Consider the following 23424-nt stretch of genomic DNA (forward strand, 5'->3'; position numbering starts at 1 on the left):
CTTTCCCTTCCTGCTGTGTTGAATCAGAAGCAAGAAGTACGTACAAGTCCACAGGCTGAAACAGAAGGCCAGTTCACATAATGGCTCAACGCTCAACAGCCGCCATTTCCCCACCCCATCATTCCAGAAGCAGCTAGACTCATCATGCATGGACGATCTGGATCTTTCACTGTGAACAGAAGTCATCATTCTTCTAAAGCAGGGTTTCTCAACGTGTGGGTCCCCAGATGTTATTGGACTTCAACTCCCATAATCCCCAGCCCCAGTGGCCTTTGGTTGGGAATTATGGGAGTTGAAGTCCAATTACATCTGGGGACCCACACGTTGAGAAACCCTGTTCTAAAGGAAGATCAGAGTGCCACAAACCCACACCAATTCGTAGCTTTTGCTCATGAGAAATGATGCAGCAAACTTGTTTGCTACACACATAGTGGGGATAGAGGCAAGGAAAGAAGAATCCAACCATGAACGAAATATTTATGTGAGTTGGCTGTGCCAATCCATTATTTGCTCAGACATATAAAAGCTGTTGCTAAATCAATAGAGTCAAATTTTCCTTGTTTCAGATTTGTGACGAGAATCCACTGCACCTTGCTAATTGACTAAAAAGACCTTTTCCGACTTCATGCACTTTACATGAACACAGACTCATTTTACTGAATTTCTGGTTCTTAAATACTCATTTTAAGTGGAAGCAATATTGGCTTATGTTGTCTGGGACCCTAAAGAAATGTACAAGGTCAGGTGGTGGCTATGAAGACTTCCTGATTCTGAGAGATGAGAGTGATTTGTTAATAGGAGGGTCACTTAGGTCAGGATATGGGAACTCTAATCACAGCTTGACTGTTTACCTCCCATTGTGACTCTGAGCAAAGTTTGCTCTCCTCCCACATTTCTTTCTGCCTTGTCTAATTATATTAGATGCTCAGACATTGCAGCAATGAAAGTTATGAGGCAGGCAAAATGCACAGCTCTAGGACTAGGGACTGTCTCTGACCATGTGTGCTTATGACATGGTGAAGCCACCCGTCCTGAATGAAACCTTAACATGCTTTAAAAAGTAACTAGCCAACCCTGCACAGAGGATCTGTGCGCTCTTTGGGGCCAGGGGTTACCTCTTCCCCCCATCACCTTCTGCCCCAGTCTCCACTTCCAGGCACAGCCGCTTCTCCTCCCCACCGCCACTTCTGCCCTCCCCACTTTCTCCCCCCACCCCGGGCCTTGCCTCCAAAGCTTTCTCCCTCCACCCCAGGCCTTGCCTCCACTTCCGATCTGAACCATGGATACTTTTGAGGGGGCCTGTATCCAGGTTAACTTTTTAAAAACCATATTAAATACCACCTGATATGTGTACCCCTAAGCAATGCACATAATTTAAAATACAAATATAAAACAGGGTAAAATGATTAAAACTTTTAAAAAGCAGCCAGAGATGGAGAAGCTCTTATTTTGACAGGGAATGTATTCCAGAGCCCTGGGGCAGCCAAAAAGAAGGTTCATTTTTAAATGAACGCAGGTACAGTCATTCACACAAAGAAATGTATGAGTGTACAGGCATCTGGACACTTGTACAACATAATGTCTGAATAGGGTTACAGTAAACTCCCTGACAGAACTCAGATCCCCAATTGGTCCTGAGCCTGAGGGACAGAGCACTGGGCATTCAGTTAGTGTCCCACAATCATCCTTAACCCTAAAAGTGAACAACGGGGTGGCTAGGCAGAACACAGAAGAAACACAGGGACATAGGAAGCTGCCATATACTGAGTCAGACCATAGGTCCATCTCACTTGGTATTGTCTACACAGACTGGCAGTTGCTTCTCAAAGGTTGCAGGCAGGAATCTCTCTCAGCCCTATCTTGGAGAAGCCAGGGAGGGAACTTGGAACCTTCTACTCTTCCCAGAGCGGCTCCTTCTCCTCAGGGGACTATCTTACAGTGCTCACACGTCTAGTCTCCCATTCAGACTGAACCAAGGTGGACCCTGCTTAGCTAAGGGGACAAGTCATGCTTGCTATCACAAGACCAGCTCTCCTCTTCAGCATGTTGGCATCAGGGGCATGGCCAGTGTCAGTATCAGCGGTGTGGCCAGCATAGGAACTTAGGAAGCTGCCTTATACTGAGTCAGAGCACTGGTCCATCTAGCTCAGTATTGTCTTCACAGACTGGCGGCGGCTTCTCCAAGGTTGCAGGCAGGAATCTCTCTCAGCCCGATCTTGGAGATGCCAGGGAAGGAACTTGGAGCCTAGATGCTCTTCCCAGAGAGGCTCCATCCCCTAAGGGGAATATCTTACAGGGGAATATCTTACATTCCCTTAAGGGGAATATCTTAAAGCGCTCACACTTCTAGTTTCCCGTTCGTATGCAACCAGGGCAGACCTTGCTTAGCTTAAGGGGACAAGTCATGCTTGCTACCACAAGACCAGCTACCACAAGAACAGCAATTGGCCAGAGGAGATCATGTGATAAGGCCAGCGCATACAAAGCTTCTGTATCAGCCTCAGCCTCTAGTCGGAGCACCAAAAGGACCCTGATCTCTCTTTGCCTCATCACACTTCAGCCTTGCCTCTGCTCTCACCATACTAAGCCCTGCACAGTAATACAGAGATATGGGGAGGCCCCTGGCATAGTTATGCTCCAGGACTTGGGAAGCGGAGAGAGAAAGAGCATTAAAATTAAAGTGGGGGGGAGGGGGAGTGCTTGTCTCCCCCAAGGCCAAATCCACGTGCCCTGTGCAATAAGTGAGCTAATCATTACATGATAAAACAACAATGGTAATCTCTTAATGCTGCAGTGTGGCGGTGGCAGTCTTCAGCAGCACACAATGGGATGAGAAAAGCTCGTTAATTAGCAAAGCAACCACAACCGCACAAATGGAGCAACCCACAGGAAAAGAAAAATGGATCATCAAAATAAGTAATTGATTTTTTGCCTTATTTACTCATCATCTCGCTTTGCTACCGAGCTGCACATTCTCTCTCCTTCCTTCCACGGCTTTGGGATGCAAGACGGCACCAGGAAAGAAAATACTGTCTCCGAGACGGCTACAGTGCAATATTTGTTTTTTAAAGCCAGTAATGTCCTCCTGGGATCTCCTACTTGCGCTCACTGCCATCTCTGTAACAACATGTGAAAAAGCCAGTCCTCAAAGGAAGGCATAAGAATTGAAGAGAACAGGGAAATCTTTATTCATCCTGCCTGCCGAGTTAAAATCAAAGAGGAACTTAAACTTTTTACCTTGGGAGTCCTGGGGTCAGAGTTCTGGTCTCTCTCGGCTACCATCAAGAGTGACATGGGTGTCTTCTAAGCCAGCCTGAGGAATGAAGACAATGCAGCCTTCCTATACCGCTGCACTGTCAGTTCTTCTGATGCCATCATCTGTAAGGGAAGAGAATATATAACTTAAAGATTGGTTGCTGAGAATTTGTGACGGTTGTTTCAAAAGGAGGAGATGTTAGCACATTTGTCAGGTCATGCATATTTCTTCTACAATTGTCACTTAAAGGCTCTGTGAAACCAACATCGGGTTGCTGCGACATTTATGCATCAGGTGAGATCCCAAGAGGGTTTTTTCCAAAACTAACCTGAACGTCAAGGGAAACTGGAAACCCTCCATACAAATCAGTATTAGGAACTGATTTGCATTAGGTGCAGAAGAGGGCAACCAAGATGATCAGGGGCCTAGAGCACCTTCCTTACAAGGCAAGGCTACAACACCCGGGGCTTTTTAGTTTAGATAAAAGACGACTGTGGGGAGACACGATAGAAGTCTAATAAAATCATGCATGGTGTGGAGAAAGTTGACAGAGAGGATTTTTTTCTCCCTTTTGCATAACATAGAACCAGGGGTTATGCCATGAAACTGTTTGCCAAGAAATTTAGGACCAGTAAAAGGAAGTACTTTTTCACACAATATATAATCAACCTTTGGAATTCTCTGCCACAAGATGGTGACAGCCAACAACCTGGATGGCTTTAAGAGGGCTTTCATAAATTCATGGAGGACAGGTCTATCAATGGCTACTAGTCTAAGGGCTATAGGGCACCTCCAGCCTCAGAGGCAAGATGCCTATAAATACCAATTGCAGGGGAATAGCAGTAAGAGAGGGAGAGGGGCATGCCCTCAGCTTTTGTTTGTGGGCTTCCCAGAGGCATCTGGTGGGCCACTGTATGAAACAAGATCCTGGACTAGATGGGCCTTCGGCCTGATCTAGCAGGGCTTTTCTTATGTTCTTAACATAAGAACACAGGAAGATGCCTTCTACTGAGTCAGACCATTGGTCCATCTAGCACAGTATTGTCTATACAGACTGGCAGAGACTTCTCCAAGGTTGCAGGCAGGAGTCTCTCTCAGCTCTATCTTAGAGATGTCAGGGAGGGAACTTGGAACCTTCTGCATGCAAGCATGCAGGTGCTCTACCCAGAACCGCCCCATCCCCTAAGGGGAATATCAGTGCTCACACATGCAGTCTCCCATCCACATGCAAACCAGGGCAGACCCTGCTTAGCAATGGGCACCAGTTATGCTTGCTACCACAAGACCAGCTCACCTCAGGGCCGCACTCTGCATTCTGGGCTCCTCTACCATAGCTATCACACCAGAAAAATGTTCTGCTTGCCATCCCTCCTATCTGGTGATTCTTGAAGGCCTGCTCTGTGGCATGAAGGCCACATCGGGGTCTTCAGACTGGCCTATGGCATGAACTGATATCATCATCTCATGCCAAGGCCTAGGAGTCCAGTTGTACCCACTCCAGCGTCTAGACTAACTTTACATTAATCTAGATGTAACCAGAATAACTTAACTATTGGAGATACAGAAAATAAATGCATTTACTCTGGATTTTTTCTGGATTGGATTTGGGGGGAGGGGTCTTTCCACCCCTCCACCCAACACTCCTTTGCACTTTCTAAAATGAAAATGAAAGAACTGAAAAGAGCAAGATAATAGTCCACTCTCTACATCTATGATAACAAGGAGATGTTAAACATCTATGAAAATATTAAGGGGATGTGAAACACTGCAGCGTTTCTCAGAATTCAAGATACAATTCTTGTTTTTTAGAACAAAATATAGGGCATCTTCTGGCTTTGCGCCAGGTGCAGATAAATTTCAGAAATGTAGTTTTCTCAGGGCCTACTGTTACCCTGGAAAGATCACGTTTCTCAAGGTTGCTTGTATCAGACAAGCTGCAACATATGCCTTCAGACCTTACCCTGGGTTAGCTGTTTTGTTGTAGAACTACTGCACTCCACCAACATTCTGAGAGCAATTCTTCTAGATGGGAACATCATATCTTCCCCATCCCTAAATAGTGCATTGCTATTTTTGTATAGGATGTGGTCATGTGGGCACCTACTGAATGCTTTTGTGATAAAAACCCTTCTCCCCTCATCCACTTTGTGAATGTTCATGTTGATATTTTGAATCTTATTTCTTAAAGTACAGGAGCTAAAATGAGGGGAACACATTTCAGAATAAAATTGGACAGTGGTGAAAAGTAGCCTTCCACACTGGTGATTTTTCAGGGGCAGTTCTGAAAGGGTGTGAAAATGTTCATCCATTCAGAGTGAGAGTAATACTGATTCAGAAAGCATTGTGCTCACTCTCCACTGGCTTTGTTTGCCATGACATTAGCATGCAGCCAAATCCAACTGGCTACGTAGCACAGTTATGCCACAGTATTCATGATGTGGCTTCATTTGGCTGGGATCACCCATGTGACTATTCCCAAGGCAAAAAACAAACAAACCCAAAACTGTGCTGAAACAGTGGCAGAGCACGGCAGAAGCAAACCAAAACTAGAAAAGAGATAACACTGGAAGTCGGTTCAAGAACCTTTCCAGCTTCCCCAAACACTTTTAGCATGAAAATGTAATGGTTCAACATTACATTTAATGCATTAAAAACACATAGGGTACACTCCCAGTGCATGGGTGGAGCAATTTAGAAGAGCAGGAGAGGTGGGAAGACTGAATGTTAAAGACTATATAGAAAAATAAGGGCTAGAGTGGGGCAAAGTCATGGGGAATAGGGTGATTATAGAACTGAAAAGGGTGCAGAAAGGGGCAGAGGCCTGGAACACCCGCCTTATACAGAAAAGCTCACACATTTGTCGCTTTTTAGTTCAGAGAAATTTCAGAGACTAAAGCCCTATCCAGACATTACACAGTACATGTGTACAGGAGACTGTGCACGTGTACATGTTTTTCTGTAAATACCTGCTCATGGGTTCATTTAAAAAAATGAATCTGAGTGCAGGCTCTCTCAAATGCAAGTGCAGATAAGAAGTGTATTGCTGTACATTTATCCAGCTTGATGGGTGGATAACTATATATACATGCAGATGATGATGATAAATAATCTGTATTGTATAGACGATTATGAATCAAACCTACAGATCTGTATGTACATACACCATATCGGATTGTCCATGCATAGAGGATAATGTGTGAATCGGGCTTAAGGCAGGGGTGGGCATGCTTGGCCCTCCAGCTGTTGTTGAATTGCAACTCCCACCATCCCCAGCCACAGCTGCAGTTCAACAACAGCTGGAGGGCCAAGTTTGCTGACCCCTGTTTAAGAGGAGACATGACAGAGGTTTTTAAAATAATGCTTGATGCCAAGAAAGTGGAGATAATTTCTTTTCCCTACCACACAACACTAGAACCTGGGATCTCCCAGTGGAACTGAGCAGCAAAAGATCAGGGCAAACTAAAGAAAACAGTTCTTCACACAGCACAGCAACAGTGGGAGAGGACTATTTGCCTTCAAAGGGCCAGTTCTGGGCTTTCCAGAGGCATCTGTTTGGCCAATCTGTGAAAGAGGATGCCAAGCTAGATGGATCTTTGGTCTGCTCCAGCAAGGCAACTTTTATATTACTCAACTTTTCTGTTTAGGTTCAAGTATGTTCATTCATTTATTGCAACTTGCCATTATATGAAATCAATCACATAACAAAAAGCAAGCAAGCAAGTTCTTACATATATATTTTAACTATATATTTCTACATAGTTATTGCATATATTCATGACACTGGGAGAATACTGAAATCTCTATGATAGTCCACGAAAGTCCATAGCATTTTGTTTAGGTGCAAGGATCGTTGGTAATTTTAATGAGGGCAGTTCCTGATTCTATGTCAAAAATGTTCCACACGTCATTTCTCATTACATACCCAACAATCCCCAATAAGGACTGTCATGTCATTTTTAAAACCATCATCACAAGCAAAAAGAATCCTGTGTGTTGTACTGTTGCTCCGCTTCATTCATTCTAATATTTTATTAATAATGCCCAAGTTACGGTAACATAATTTGTTACTCTCCTTTCCCCCTGGTGTAAGTAGTTAACCTTTGCTAACCACTGCAGCAGTCTTCATAATTTATGAATCTATTCATCTACACAGGGTGATGTCAAAACACCACCATGAGTTCAGACTTTCAATTTGCCCATGACAGAATATATATAAATATATATTCATTCTCACACACAGTTACTTTAAAAGGAAAGGAAAGGTTGTGCCATCGAGTTGGTGTCGACTCCTGGCGACCACAGAGCCATGTGGTTTTCTGGGTAGAATACAGGAGGAGTTTACAATAAATCATTCAGCTCAGCTTCTATTCCTTTTTCCTATTCTTCATTCCAGCTTCTTGATATAGCTTTGAGAAAACAATCTAGACGTTCCAGAAGAATTTAGTATTTCTATTCTCATTCATAGTAGCCTACGATGACATGTTTATCACCTGCCTGAAAAAACATCTCACATGCATGCAAAACTCAAAACATGCAAAAGCCTGGACTAATAAGATGCTCTGCTAACCTAAGCACCATGGTCACAATTCTGCACCAACTTCTACTTCAGTGCAAAGTGAAGATAAAATACTGCCACAAGCTAATGTGATTTGTTCTGAAATCTCTTTGTACAAATGTGAAGAGGTTTAAGGCACAGAGAACCAAGGCAGGGTGAATATTAAGCGATTTCCCCCCCTTTTTTTGTCCTTGAAAGGTTTTGCTCAAGACTTCCAATGTTTTTTGACAGACTGTCAAAATCAACAATGACTCCCAGGCTGTAATTGTCATATCACTTCATTTGGAGTCGTCCCTTTCAGTATCATTGAACACAGATGGCCAACTCCTGCATTCTCTGGAGCTGTTCTGATCTTTCAAACAGGGTTTATGTGCATTCATCCTCTTCCTAATTAAATATATAATGTAAAATTATTAATTTTTCTCTCAAGGGAGCAGAAAATCACAGATACTTGCAGTATCCTTAGCAGCAAGAAAGGAAAGGCTCATCTTATGATTTAAAATTGTAGCAGAAAAACAAGCTGATATTTTGAGGTTCTACAGGGATATAGAATTTCCCCATTGAAATCAGGAATTTTCACTCATGGCACAAATGACCAGGCTCAAACTATCATACTTCAGACACATTATGCAAAAACCCAGTTCTCTTGAGAAGTCCATAATGCTGGGGAAAGTTGAAGGAAAGAGAAGAAGAGGACAACCAGCAGCAAGGTGGATGGACTCAATTACAACAGCAATGAATGCACCACTGAGAGACTTAAAAGCCAAGTTGAAGACAGATCATCCTGGAGAGAATCTATCTATGTGGTCGCTAAGAGTTGACACGGACTTGACACCACTTAATCAATCAGGTCACAACATTTGACATGCTATCAAAAGTACATAAGATTGATTCAGCCTCCGATGTTACAGAATGTGGCATTTTTTAAAATAATAATTGTGGAATCTCACATTAAAATAGGTTTCCAGCTCTCATAGCTGAGAACATCTTTAAAATATGTGGTTCTCATGTATTCTCTCTCTCTATATATATATATAATTCTCTAAGGTGTACCCGTGGCTAATCCCATGCATGGCAGCTCTTGCAAGAGTTCGCAGGCAGCTGCTGGGATTTGCAAGAGCTGGCGAGGAGGGAGGGAGGGAGACCGAGGAGGAGGCAGTGGCGCCATTGCGAGCCACCAAGGATGGTTGAGCAGGAGGTGAAAACAGGGCCGCTAGCTCCTCACGAGGAAGAGGAGAGCTGGCGAGGGAGGGAGGTGGGGGGAGATTGAGGAGAAGGCGGTGGCGCCACTGTGAGTGGCTGAGCAGCCAACAAAAACAGGCCGCCGGGCTCCTCGCGAAGAGGACAAGAGCTGGTGAGGGAGAGAGGTCAAGGAGGAGGCGGCAGTGGCATCAATTTGAGCAGCCGAACAGGCAGTGAAAATGGGGTTGCCAGTCTCTTTGCAAAGAGGATGAGAGCTGCCGGCGGAGAGCCGAGGGTGGAGAGGGACACTGGCTGAAGGGATGGGAGGAAAACTTGCTGAGCCCTGAAATAGAGGGGGAGGAAGGGAGAACTAGGGGCACAGATGCTCTGTGCCTAGGTCAGTTATTTATGTTTTGTTGCTTCTCCACTTACACAGTACTGGTCTGTGACATTTTTCTGCCTAAAGCCGAATAACAAATGATACCCCTCCATTTCCTCTCCTTTACCTTTTACTACTAAAACAACACCCCAACCCCTTCTTTCTTTCTTTCTTTCTTTCTTTCTTTCTTTCTTTCTTTCTTTCTTTCTTTCTTTCTTTCTTTCTTTCTTTCTTTTCTCCTTTCCTTCCTTCCTTCCTGTTAGGACAGGAGTAGGCAACCTTGGCTTTCGAGATGTTGTTGAGCTACAACTCCCACCACCCCAGCCACAATTTATTGTGATTAATGAGAAGAGGAAGATGGCACCACTTGGCCTTTGTCCCTCTAAATGCCATCCATGATGAGGCGTGCTGGGGGCTGCTGTGCCAAGAGACCCAGAATCTGCCATTTGAGGTGGTCAACTTCACTCTGCTTCATGGTGGGGCCGCCCTTCTTAGGAACATAGGAATCTGCCTTATACTGAGTCAGACCATTGACCCATCTAGCTCAGTGTGGTCTACACTGGCTGGTAGAAGCTCTCCAAGGTTTCAGGCAGGGTTCAAGTCTTTCACAACCCTGCCTGGAGATGCCAGGGAGTAAAGCTGGGACCCCCTGCTGCAAAACAGATGCTCCACCGCTGAGCTACAGGCCTCTCCCCTAAGGCAGGGGTAGGCAACCTTGGCTTTCCAGCTGTTACTGAACTATAACTTCCCCTATTTCCAGCCAATAAATTGTGGCTGGGGATGATGGGAGTTGTAGTCCGGCAACAGTTGGAATACCAAGGTTGCCTACCCCTGCCATAATGGGAATATCCTACAGCAGACAGAAGCCACCCATACAAATGCAAACCAAGGCATACCCTGCTTAGCAAAGGAAACAACTCCTGCTCACTACTGCAAGACCAGCTCTCCCCCACTATGGTCCCAACAACAAACCCAAACTCTCCAGTTCTTTCACAAAGTATGAAAAATTTAGAAACAGGAGCACATTTATGCACATATTTCTGATGTGCATCTGGCATTCCAGTCACAACATTTAGGATTTTTAAGCACTGACAAGATTCTAGATCAGGACTGGGTAAACTTGGTACTCCAGCCGCTGCTGAACTACAACTCCCATCATCCCCAGTCACAATAAATTGTGCCTGGGGATGATGGGAGCATTGGGAGTTTTAGTTCAACAAACTACAGAGGGCCAGTTTTGCCCAGCCCTGTTCTAGATACACCATTGGCAGTCGTCAAAATCACAAACAGCTTGGCAGAGGATCTGCTTCTATACTGCTCTGGGGAGTCATCAGTAGTGGTAAGACCCTTCTGCTGTTCTAAAAACATAAGAACAGCCCTGTTGGATCAGCCCCAAGGCTCATCTAGTCCAACATCCTGCTTCACACAGTGGTCCACCAGAAGCCTCTGGGGAGCCCACAGCCAAGAGCTGAGGGCATGCCCTCTCTCCTATTGCTACTCCCCTACAACTGCTATTTAGAGGCATCTTGCCTTAGAGGCTGGAGGTGGTCTATAGCCCCCAAACTAGTAGCCATTGATAGACCTCTCTTCCATGAATTTATCTAAACCCCTCTTAAAGCCATCCAGGCTGTTGGCTGTCACCACATCTCATGGAAGAGAATTCCATAGGCTGATTATACGTTGTGTGGAAAATTTCTTGGCAATCAGTTCCCTGGAATGACCCCTAGTGTTATGGAAGAGGGTGAAAAATTCAAAAACGTTCTCCAAGGAGAACTAACTCTGCCTATACAGCCTGTATGCATTGGCATTGTCCTTCTTCTCTCCCCATTTCTAAATGCACAACTTTCATCAAACCTCTGACACGGGCTTGCTTGACCTTCGATCTAGAGGTGAGAACAAATAGCTGAGCTACTGCCAAGGGGAAAGAAAGGCCACTGTGAACCCATTCCAGAGGAACACACACTCCCTCCCGCACACATATTATCGCTGGGCGTACACATTCCCACACTCCAGATGAAGTGGTGACACAGGCAGCAGCAGAAGAAAAAAAGACACCCATTGCCTCAAACAGGCTGTGTCAATAGGCAGGGGAAGAGGAAAAGATATCTGCCTGGGAGAACCGGAATACTACAGTGCATTGCACAGGTGGGGCAATGAGAATCACTGCCTTTAATGCAAAATAGGTGAAGTCATTATTTAGTTATTACAGAGGACTGCAGGAACTTAGTAGTGGAGCATCTGCTTTGCATGCCGCAGATCCCAGGTTCAATCCCTGGCCTCTCCAGGTAGGGCTGGGAAAGGCTCTTGCCTGAAATCTTGGAGAACTGCTGCCAATCAGGGTAGACCAGGGCAGCTCAACTTCGGCCCTCCTGCAGATGTTGGCCTACAACTCCCATTATTTATTATATTTTTATACCGCCTGATATGTACATCTCTAGGTGGCGTACAAACTTTCAAATAATATTTAAGAAATCAGCACAGATTAAAATACACACAACAATTAAAACAGTAGCAGAAATTTTGAAAAGCAGCACAAAACACTTATTAAAACAGATTATTAAAAAATTAAAATTAATTCCAATTAAAAGCCTGCAAGAACAGGTGAGTCTTGGGGGTCTTCCTGAAAAGAAACAGAGAAGGAGATGCTCTTATTTCAGGAGGGAGCATATTCCAAAGCCCCGGGGCAGCCACAGAGAAAACCCAGTCATGGGTCACCACCAAATGAGCCGGTGGCAACTGTAACCAGACCTCTCCAGAAGGTCGTAACATGTGGCATGGTTCATGACAAAGGAGGTGCTCTCTTAAATAGCCTGGATCCAAGCCGTTAAGGGCTTTATAGGTAATAACTAGCACGTGATACTTCACCCAGAAACATATCAGCAGCTAGTGCAGTTCCCTTAAAACTGGTGTTATGTGGCCCGTTTGTGTTGTCCCAGAGACCAATCTGACTGCTGCATTCTGTACCAATTGTATTTTCTGGATTATGTACAGGCAGCCCCACGTAGAGTGCATTACAGTAGTCAAGCCTGGAGGGGATCAGCATATGCACTAAGGTCATTTAAGGTCATTTACCTCCGAAATGGATGTAGCTGACATAGCCAAAGCTGATAAAAAGCACTCCTGGCCATTGCCAGTAGCATATTCCCTGGCTATTGGCCAGTGTGGCTGGGGATTATGGGAACTGTAGTCCAAAAACAGCTAGGGGGCCTAAATTGAGCAGGCCTGGTGTAGACAGTACTGAGCTAGACGGATAGGCCTGGCTTGGTATAAGGCAGCTTCCAATGTTCCTCTGTTCACATGCCTTTTCTCCAAGAACCACAGACATTACTGGCAGCAGAGGTGGACAGAGTCCTCTCTAATTTTTTTCATCTGTGTGCAGAATGAATTTTGTTCTGGGCAGCCGTATAAAGGCACTTATCAAGGCACACATGCATTCAGAGTTGATGATATCGAATGCCACTGAGAGTCCGGCAGAACCAACGGGGACGTACTCCCCCTGTCTAGTTCCTGGCGTAGGTCATCCACCAGGGTGACCAAGGCAGTTTCAGTCCCAAACCCAGGGTAAAAGCCAGATTGAAAAGGGTCTAGATAATCCTTATAATCCAAGACCCTCCAAAACAGCTGCACAGGCACCACACGCTCTATCACCTTACTTAGAAAGAGAAGATTTGAAACAGGACGATAGTTATCAAGGTTGCAGGAATCAAGAGAGGGCCTTTTTAATAGTGGTCTTACCACAGCCTGCTTGAGGCTCGATGGCATCTTGCCCTCCCTTAGCGAAGCAGTAATAATTGGCTCCAACCACCTACCTGTTCCTTCCTGGCAGATTTTACTAGCCATGAAGGGCAAGGATACAGAGTGTATGATGTTGCCCGCACACTGCCTAGGATCTTGTCCACTTCCTCAGGCTGCACTAACTGAAAAAAATCCATCACAATTGGATCAGATGGTTGCTGAGGCACATCTCCTAGAACTGCCAAAATCCTGGAGTCCAAATCGGCATAGTTGAGTGTAACTTTATCTGCCAAGTGACAAGAAAACTGGTCACAGCAGGCTGCTGATAATTCTTCCCTCACCACACAGGGGCCTGTGTGAAGCAGTGACTTTACCACATGAAACAGCTCCTCTGGCCTACACTGGGGAGATGCAATGGAGGCGGAGAAAAAATATTTCTTCACCACCCTGGTGCTCCCACTGCCATGGAGTAGTCCCTAAAATGGGCTCTAGCCCGTGTTCGGTCAGATTTGTTATGAGTTTTCCTTCAGTGTTGCTCTTGCTGTTGTCTGAGTTGTTTCAATGCCCTAAGCTCCAAGGAGAACCAAGGAGTGGAACGGGCTCCACCAAGCCGGAGAGGGCATTTAGGGGCGACCATGTCAATAGCCCAGGCTGTCTCCACATTCCAGAAATTCACCAGGACCTCGACAGTCACCAGTCAACAGCGTCACCAAATAGAAATGGAATGAAGCACATTTAACACATTTAAGGCTAGAAGGCCACAATGAAATCCACAAGCCATACTCCCCGATTCTCCAATTTTAGCCAAAACATGGCACCCTCTATAACACCCTAGTTAACCGCCTTCTCCCCTGCAAATTGAGCACTGACTCAGTTCTTTGATTGAGGCCAATATACATGTATGACCATCTGTTGCTGCTGGATGCAACAGAAGTGCTACATTGAAGAGAGACATTTGAACTCCCCCACCACTGCTGCCCTGTTCCTCCTGTAACTGTTTACCTCCAAACACCTTTGCCCTCGACTCTTCCCTTTTTAGTCAGCAGCAACGGAAGCTCCCACAATATAATGGATTTCTTTTCTCTTCCTATGCACAGTTCTCCCCTTCCACGGCCCTGCCACACATGTCACCTCTGAACATGAAAAGGCCTCGTCAGTTTCACATCCTCACCTTTGATAGCAGACAACATTTGGCATTTCTTAGCCAGCCACTCTCCCACCCCACCACCCCTCCAGCTGCCTGAAGGCTTCCTACACATGAATGCCTTATATTGAGAGCCAGACTATTGGTCTGGAAAATTCAGTACTGTCTACTCCTCTACTCTAGCTCAGGGCTTCCCAGCTTTGGGTACCAATATATTGCTGTGTGATGGATACTAGAAATGAAAGCACCCATAAACTGAGTAAAGATTTAAATATGAATTTACTGCCATGTGATTGGTCCATGGCAGTTTCACATATTAGTACATCAGCATTGGATTTTCAATTAAGACAAATCCAGAAAAAAATCTATTAAGATCATACTGGATTCCAAAAAGACATCATCAATTTGGCAGCTGTTGGAGGTACAGTACAGGAGATGCAAGATTAGTAAATCTTTTATGGGACTGCAAGTTTGCTACCATCTTCTGGAAGACGTCTTTGAAAGGGTATTATTGGTGTTGGGTACTAATTTCAAATTCATAGCTTCTATAGCAATACTTGGACTTATTCCAAGGTACTGGAAATTGCCTAGAGTTAAATAACTACGGTTACTGCAGGCACCAATCATGGCTAAGTACCTTGTACTTCAGAAATAGAAAGCAAAGTACAAATCAGTGGATTTATGATTTACTGTTTTGGGATACTTTTGAAAAAATGGCTTATTTAAAGAGAGCGGCTCCTGAAAATTTCCAGAAAATTTGGAATCCATACTTAGAATTGTATGCATTGTTAAAGATACTTTTGTAGAAATTAGTGGTCAGGACTGTTCTGTAATAATCAGGATTATTCTTTCTTTGCTTTGATTTTGGTTTGTTCTTTTGGTTTATTTTTGGTTTTATTTTGCTTGTTTACCTATATGCGAGGAGAGTTTTGAGAAATGAGTTGGGTATTTATATATTACATAAAGCTGAGAGAGAGAAATATTGCATTATGTTGAAAGAGGTGATTTTTAATCAGTTATGTTTTTATATCTTCATGTATGTTTGTTAAAGTTGTTTATTCTGTCTGAAAAATTACAAAAAGACAGACAAGAAAGAAAAGCACTCAATCTTCCCTTATTTCATTTGATTCAGATAGGCCTGGAGAGACTATGACCTACCTGTAACCCCTTTTTTAAACCTATAACCTCTTCACCTAAGACTTCAGGTTTGTGTTTCACTATTTGGAGATTTTGGAAAGTTAATCCATTTTACCTATCTGCATTTGCTCCTGCTTCTCAAACATAAGGATAAAAGTAGCAATAGAACAATGGGAGAATTCTACAGGACCACTAGCTGTCTATTAGCAAAATGGGAATGTTGACTAATGCTCTTAGTTAGGATTTCCTGCTTGCTCATAAGAAAGTTTAGGATTGAAAAGGTGGAAATTTAGAAGGATGTCAGGTTGCCTGCAGGCTTACTTACTTGACTCTTTTCTTATTCTACAGCTTGTATACAAGTACAATGGCCTTGAATTAATGCTCCTTGAAACTATTTTTCATGAAATGCCCTTTGTAATCCATACGATGTTTTGATGTTTTACTTTTGGCTATGTTATGTGCCCATAAAGGCTACACCAGAAGCTATACAAGTAAACTACTCTTTTTGTAGAAGTTTTTTTTTGGTCTTATCTCATATTAATTAATATAATTACGATACGCTTGTGAGGAATATGAACCCACTTGCGGTGGGGTTTCTGGTGTGAAACTACACACAACAATTTCCTCATTTAGCTTAATCAGAATACTGGAGTGTAAAAGGTTATTTGCCAGAGGCAACTGGGACAGTTGGACTACAATTCCTATTGTGGCTAGGGCAGATGGCAGTTCCAGTCCAACAATGCTTGGGAACCCAAAGTTGGGAACCCTTGCTCTAGCCGGCAGCAGCTCTCCAAAGCCTCAGGCAAAGTTTTCATTTATGTATTTAGCATATTGAGCTACCTAATGGTGCAGCGGGGAAATGACTTGACTAGCAAGCCAGAGGTTGCTGGTTCAAATCCCCACAGGTATGTTTCCCAGACTATGGGAAACACCTATATTGGGCACCAGTGACATAGGAAGATGCTGAAAGGCATCATCTCATACTACATGGGAGGAGGCAATGATAAACCTCTCCTGTATTCTACCAAAGACAACCACGCGGCTCTGTGGTCACCAGGAGTCAACACTGACCTTTAGCATATTTATATACTGCCAAAAACACACGTCTCTGGGCAGTGAAATAAAACAAAACAGATTAAAACAAACATCAAAACAATTTAAAACAAAGTAAAACCATGACAAATTCTATCAGTCTGTCAGAGATGGGGTGGGTCTTATTTAGGCAGGGAGCACATTCCAGTCTTGGGGAGGCAATGGAGAAGGCCTGTCTCCAAGTAGCCGAGCTGTAGACGGACCTCCCGAGTCCTACTACTCTAGATTCATTCCTTTACCTGGACAAATCAGGGGCAGGACCCAAAGGCTTCTGCATGCAAACTGTTTGCTCTGCCACTTAGCTACACGCCCTGCTGCCATCTTAAAGGCCTCCATCTTTTCTTGTTCCTGCTCCTTAAGCTTGGAATTTCCTACCCCAACACTTGCAGGGTACCACTTCTCTCATTGTTCAAATTCCTCCAGAGAGCCCACCTCTTCCATGAAGACACTGATTTCACCTTAGTCCTCTTCCCCGTCTTATAGGCAGCTGCCTTGTTACTTTTATCTCTCCCATCATCCCCTTGTTTAGACTGTAACCTCCTTGCAGCACGGCTCCATGGCTCCAGGAGACTGTGACTAAGCAGGAAGCTGAACTTGACTAGAGGAAGAACATTTTAGTCCATTAATTGCATCTCATTCTACACAAGAAATGTCATTCCCACTTCCCCCCAAACAGGTAAATCAAGGTGTTGGGGATAAAGGAAGCTGCCTTATACCGAGTCAGACCATTGATCCATCTAGCTTAGTACTGTCTACATTGACTGGCAGTGGCTCTCCAAAGTTACAAACCCCTGCTAACTGAGCAAAGAGCTACCTTTTAAAGTGGTGATTCTCTTATATTAAGAGAGCAACTGGCCCTATCCATCCCCAGCACAGCATCCCTCCAATGGCTGTTGCTGGTATGTGTCTTATGTTTCTTTTCAGATTGTGAGCCCTTTGGGGACAGGGGACCATCTTATTTATTTATGTATTAATTATTTTTCTATGTAAACCGCTTTGGGAACTTTGGTTGAAGAGCGGTATATAAACAGTCATAGTAGTAGTCACAGGCAGATGGAGACGCCAAGGAGGAAACCTGGGTGTAGTAATGTTTGCAGTAGACTTACAGGGTTAAATACTAAGCATCCAACGTATGGGAAAGGAGCTAAAGATTCCACCCTTTAGATTGTTCTGAAGGTTAATTCCTTTTCCCTACGCAGTCTGTGTTTACTTGATCTTCAACCAACAGTCTACCTTTGGGTGACCTACAAAAGGTGAGTAGATTCTGCTGTTATTTTAAGAGCAAGAACTTAACACTTAGACCTTCTTCAAGCAAGCAGATGTTCAACCACTAAACTACGGCCCCAAGGGGAATATCTGAACGAACTCACGTGTAGTCTCCCATCCAAATGCAAACCAGGGCAGACCTTGCTGAGCAAAGGGGGGAATTCACACTTGCTACCACAAGGCCAGTTCTTTTCCCTGTCGAAGAAAATGTTTTGTTTTTCTTGGTGGTTTGAAAACCGCAGCCCCCTCCTCTTTACCCACGGTGACGGATTTGAGGCTTGAAAGCCGATAAAATAGTGGGATGTTCCTCTTCAAGGAATGTCTTTGCTAATGTCAAAACTGCTTTTGTAGATGCCTCTTAAGTTCACTCCCCATGGATAAGCCTGGGCAAATTACTTGCAAGGCATCAAACATTCGTTTTAATGAGAACTGAATGGAGAGCCCTTCGCATGTTCTCCCTCTCTAATGACAGCTAACTATTAAGTTATTCTCCATGTCAGAAACAAAGTGGTAGCTGGCCAGTGTTACCTGACTCCTCCTGCTCCTGCTCCTGCTCCTCCTGCTCCTCCTCCTCCTCTTCCCCATTCCCATGCAAGAAAAAAAAAGTGTACATGTTTGTGAGGATAGGAATCAGCACAAGTGAGGTACCCAGTCTATTTTCTCACCACTGAATCTCAAGCTGACCGCGTCAGGTTAAATATAGTACACAGATTGGCGATGGCCTCCCCTTTAATGTTACAGTGACAGCTTTTCCCAGCTCTGAATGCACCATTAGAGCCATAAGAGTGAATGTACTGTGGCAAAGGATGTTTCTGAGACAGGGGAAGAGAACGACCATGAAACACAAGCGGCAGCAGAGCAAAAATCTTCCATCTCTGATTATTCATAAGCCCACAGCTATTCCTCCATTCAGCAGAGGCAGAGGCAGTCAGCTCTGGGTTATAACCCATGAGAATTCTGTATCCAGAATTCCGCAACCCTCTGCATTATGCAAATTAAGTCATTTGTTAATCCCTGTTTATTTTGCATAAACATATTCTTCTAGTTACAGGAAATGACAAGGAGACATGCAGGGCATCAACTATCCACCTGATCCCTGGGATAAGAGGTCATTTTCATTTCTTTAAAAATCTGTTTTCTTACGTTTGTCCATCATTTTATCTTGGAAAGTGCCAGATGATAAACAGCCAACTAAGATTCATTCATTCATTGGAAATTCCGCCACATATCAATAAGGGAGGATCGACACTACTATATTTTTGCTTCTATACATCCAAGGTGGTTCAGGATAGTTCACAATCAGAATTATAATGATCACTACTGGGCCTGTTTATTGAGGGGGGGGCATCTTTGAACCTAGCAGCCCTAAATCTATATGCTAATCACGGAAGTGGAACTTATGTTGCGCCTCTGAAATTACTCACAAGTCAGAACAAAGTGCCCCCAAGTAACATATCCATGTAGACCTAAATTGAACCAAAAGAGTATGCTGACTTTCTGGAAAGCTCCCTCAATTCCAAATGTTGATTTTGGAACATGTCAACAGATTTGATGGATTGGGTCTAATTAGACGTATGATTTCAGACCACCCTTCTGCTCCGATTAGATGAGTGGTGTGCACTAAACCAGTAGCTCCTGATCTAGGGGACTCCAGCTGTTGCTGAATTACAACTCCCATCAGCCCCAGCTATGATTTATTGTGGCTGGGGATTATTGTGGCTGTCCCCTGCTAACTGAGCAAAGAGGCACCTTTTTAACGTGGTGATTCTCTATATTTAGCAGGGAGAGAGCAACTAGCCCTATCCATCCCCAGCACAGCATTCCTACAGTGGCTGTTGCTGGTGTCTGTCTTATGTTTCTTTTTTAGATTGTGAGCCTTTGAGGGGCAGGAAGTCATTTTATTTATTTATTTATCTATATAAACTGCTTTGGGAACTTTTGTTGAAAAGCAGTATATTAATATTTGTTGTATAAAGTAATCACACAGCAGAGTATGCTGTGTGGTGTTTTTGGTTAATCCATTCCTTGATCCAGGCCAGCATTTGAATGGGGCTTGAATTCCAGTACTGGAATATTATTATTTATTATTATTATTTATTTATTTATTCGATTTTTATACTGCCCTTCCAAAAATGGCTCAGGGTGGTTTACACAGACGAATAATAAATAAATAAGATGACTCCCTGTCCCCAAAGGGCTCACATTCTAAAAAGAAACTTAAGACACACACCAGCAACAGTCACTGGAAGTACTGTGCTGGGGTGAATAGGGCCAGTTACTCTCTGCCTGCTAAATAAAGAGAATCACCACATTAAAAAGTGCCTCTTTGCCAAGTTAGCAGGGGTTGTGGCAAGGACAGAGGCAGAGATAACAAACAGCCAGCAGCAAGAGCACTGAAAAGCAGTCTGCTCTTGCCTCTCCGTACATATTATCTATTTCATTAAACTATTGATATTCCTGATTCCACTCCACTGCCTTGTCCTTGCATACCACAACTCTTGCCATTCGATTCTACACTCTGGAGTAGTTTAGCCCAAGAGGTTACCTGGAGAACATGAGACCAGCCCTGCTGGATCAGGCCCAAGGTCCATCTAGTCCAGCATCCTGTTTCGCACAGTGGTCCACCAGATGCCTTTGGGAAGCCCACAGGCAAGAGGGGAGGGCATGGCCTCTCTCCTGCTGTTGCTTCCCTGCAACTGGCATTTAGAGGCATCTTGCCTCTGAGGCTGGAGGTGGCCTATAGCCCTTAGACTAGTAGCCATTGATAGACCTGTCCTAGACATTAGGTGGAGCTCAAAAAACAAAGATGTATTAAGAACCTAAACGTCACATACTGAGAAGAACCATAGAACAACATACACAAACAGGCACTAGCCTTCAAAACAACTGAACAGTTCTAACTGACCAAGTAAAGTAAAGCTGTGCCGTTGAGTTGGTATCGTCTCCTGGTGACCACAGAGCCATGTGGTTTTCTTTGGGAGGATACAGGAAGGGGTTTACCACTGCCCACGCAGTGTGAGATGATGCCTTTCAGCACCTTCCTATATCACTGCTGCCCAAAATAGGTATTTCCCATTTCCTGAGAAACATACCAGCAGGGATTCAAATCAGCAACCTCTTGCTCCCTAGACAAATTAGTTCCCCGCTGCACCATTATTAACATCTCATAATGCCTCTAGTGGCCAGAAGAGGTTACTGCGGAGCTTAGAGCAAAGCTTTAGAATTCTCACTTCTAACATCAGCCCCCTCGATCCCTCCATTTTAGAGCTTTCACCAGACATTGCCCACATATGTTCAAGCATGTCTTTGCAGGCACAAGAACTATAAATGTGCTGTATGTTTTGTAAAAAATAATTCTGAGGTTCTCTCACCACCCCTGAAGGAACAGGTCAAAAGATTACAGCCCATCACTTTGTTTCCAGCAAATGGCTAGTCAGATACTTATGTCAAACATGGAGGCAAGTTGTTTTGCACAGCATCTGGAATTCAGAAATATGCTGGCTGACACCCATACTCATGCTGTGATGGTGCAAGAGTGTTGCGCTAATGCCAGGCTGCTGCTTGAGCTTGTTGTGTGCATTTCCAGACTAGTGTTGTGCTAGCATGTTTGCACTTGCGAAACAGGGGTGCACCATGTGGCATGTCTCATATATTGTAAAAGGAGCTCTTGTGTGATAGTGCATGTTTAAAAATCCCAGTGACATTGTGCGGCTGACTGATCTTCTTGTGCTAGCACAGTTTTAGACGCATTCACAAAATCCGCATCTTTTATTGATTTATCTGGGGTAAGATTGCTGGGTGTACTCCCGAACAGCAGCCATGAAAATTCCAAAGATAGGAACATAGGAAGCTGCCATATACTGAGTCAGACCATAGTTCCATCTAGCTCAGTACTGTCTACCTAGCTTCTCCAAGGTTGCAGGCAGGAGTCTCTCTCAGCCCTATCTTGGAGATGCCAGGGAGGGAACTTGGAGCCTAGATGCTCTTCCCAGCGAGGCTCCATCCCCTAAGGGGAATATCTTCCAGTGTTCACACATCAAGTCTCCCATTCATATGTAACCAGGGCAGACCATGCTTAGTTAAAGAGACAAGTCATGCTTGCTACCACAAGCTCTCCTCTCTATGATCAAGATGGGGGAGGGGGTAGTGATCGTTCGGAGGTGGGTAGGATGGCTTTTCGCCCACATTCTCAGTAAAATGCTGGGGAGATAATCTGAGTAGGGCAGGTCCATGCAATCCAAATCTCACCTCCTGCACAATCTCTCTCCCCTCCTCCCATCTTGATCATTGGAGCAACAGCTGATCAGAAGTATGCCGGCTCTTCTACCTTGGCTGGGTGTTCCTTCAACCTAGATGAAGATCGTGTAAATGAGCCTTTTGTTTATTGTGCAAGCACAGCATTTGTCTGGATGTCAGCCACAGCCTCTGAACATGGAAGCTCCACTTAGCTGTCATGGCAAAGAGTAATTGACAGACTTCACCACCACACATTTGTTTAAGCCAGAATGCTCGCCTCTGTGACAAGTCCAAGTTTCATGCCTGTGTGCTCCAGTTGCTGAATAGTGGAAGGCACACAGGACTGGATACAGCTACCTCTTATTCCATACTCTGCAGATACAAATTACAGTGTATTTGGGACTCACTCGCCAACGCGAGAAACCACAGGACAGAATCATTTTCATTATATCTCCTAAAGCCTTGATGAAAGGTAGGTGCTTGAAGAAAACACCAACCCATTTTGCAAATAAAGTATTTCAAGTTCCACCTGCTTTCCCTGATAAGAAGATTGATACATTGAGTGCCTTGTGCTGTTGGAAAGCAAAGCTAAGCCTAACTAAATGTTAGTGGGTGATTTCTACTCCATTTAAGTTGACTGATCAATAGTGTATATCAAATCAGAATGAGAGACTCAGTTTATCGAGATCCCTGCTTTTTGGAACAGACAGTCCTAGCAAACACACAGAGCCAAGATTCATGCAGCTAAAGGTTAATAAACAATGCAAACTGATTGTTTAAAGAACTTTCAAATAATGAGGTCAGAAAGTTATTTAATTTTTCCTTATTTAATAGTCTAATCAATATACCCTCAAGTGGTAGAGTTATGATTTTAAAAACTATATGTTTTAATGTCTGTTTATTACTTCAGTTGTATTCAGACACTATGTCTAACATCCATACAATCTGTGTACAAAAGTACACAGCTGTTGATTTGTACAATAGTCATTCACATGTTAAATTCAGTATGCATACAGTAGTACATATGATCTGTACTTTACATTTTCAAGGGATCTAGTCCCAAAATTGACTTTTAAAATTATCAGATGTACAGTTTTTGATGCCCTCCCCTTTCCCAGGAAGCCCTCTGTACCACACAAAAATATGTCCCAAAGAGCTGCACAGCCCTTGGGGACATATTTTCAGGTGGGCACAGAGGATGGTGTCAAAATTTGCTGCTTCTCTGCTGCACTGGTACAGTTACTTGGTATATTCACTTAGGCTATGCTTTCATTGCACCAGTACATCCTTCTTCTGTATGTCAGACAGTGGTGTGTGTGTGTGTGTGTGTGTGTGTGTGTGTGTGAGAGAGAGAGAGAGAGAGAGAGAGAGAGAGAGAGAGAGAGAGAGAGAGAGCGAGAGAGAGAGAAGTAGGGGAGCCTTTAACTCTTTTGTCCCCACTA

The 23424-nt window shown here is 44.0% G+C and overlaps 1 protein-coding gene across 5 annotated transcripts in view; it reads right to left on the reverse strand.

Annotated features, from left to right (window-relative positions):
* CHRM2 (cholinergic receptor muscarinic 2) overlaps nucleotides 1–23424 on the reverse strand; it is a 228338-nt gene that overhangs the window by 164642 nt on the left and 40272 nt on the right. For all 5 annotated transcript variants that reach the window (XM_053255275.1, XM_053255277.1, XM_053255278.1 and 2 more), the window contains one exon: nucleotides 3238–3378. The gene's annotated coding sequence lies outside the window, so the exon portion shown is untranslated. The remainder of the gene's footprint in view (nucleotides 1–3237; nucleotides 3379–23424) is intronic.

The sequence above is a fragment of the Hemicordylus capensis genome, chromosome 5, assembly GCF_027244095.1.
Source record: "Hemicordylus capensis ecotype Gifberg chromosome 5, rHemCap1.1.pri, whole genome shotgun sequence".
NCBI lineage: Eukaryota > Metazoa > Chordata > Lepidosauria > Squamata > Cordylidae > Hemicordylus > Hemicordylus capensis.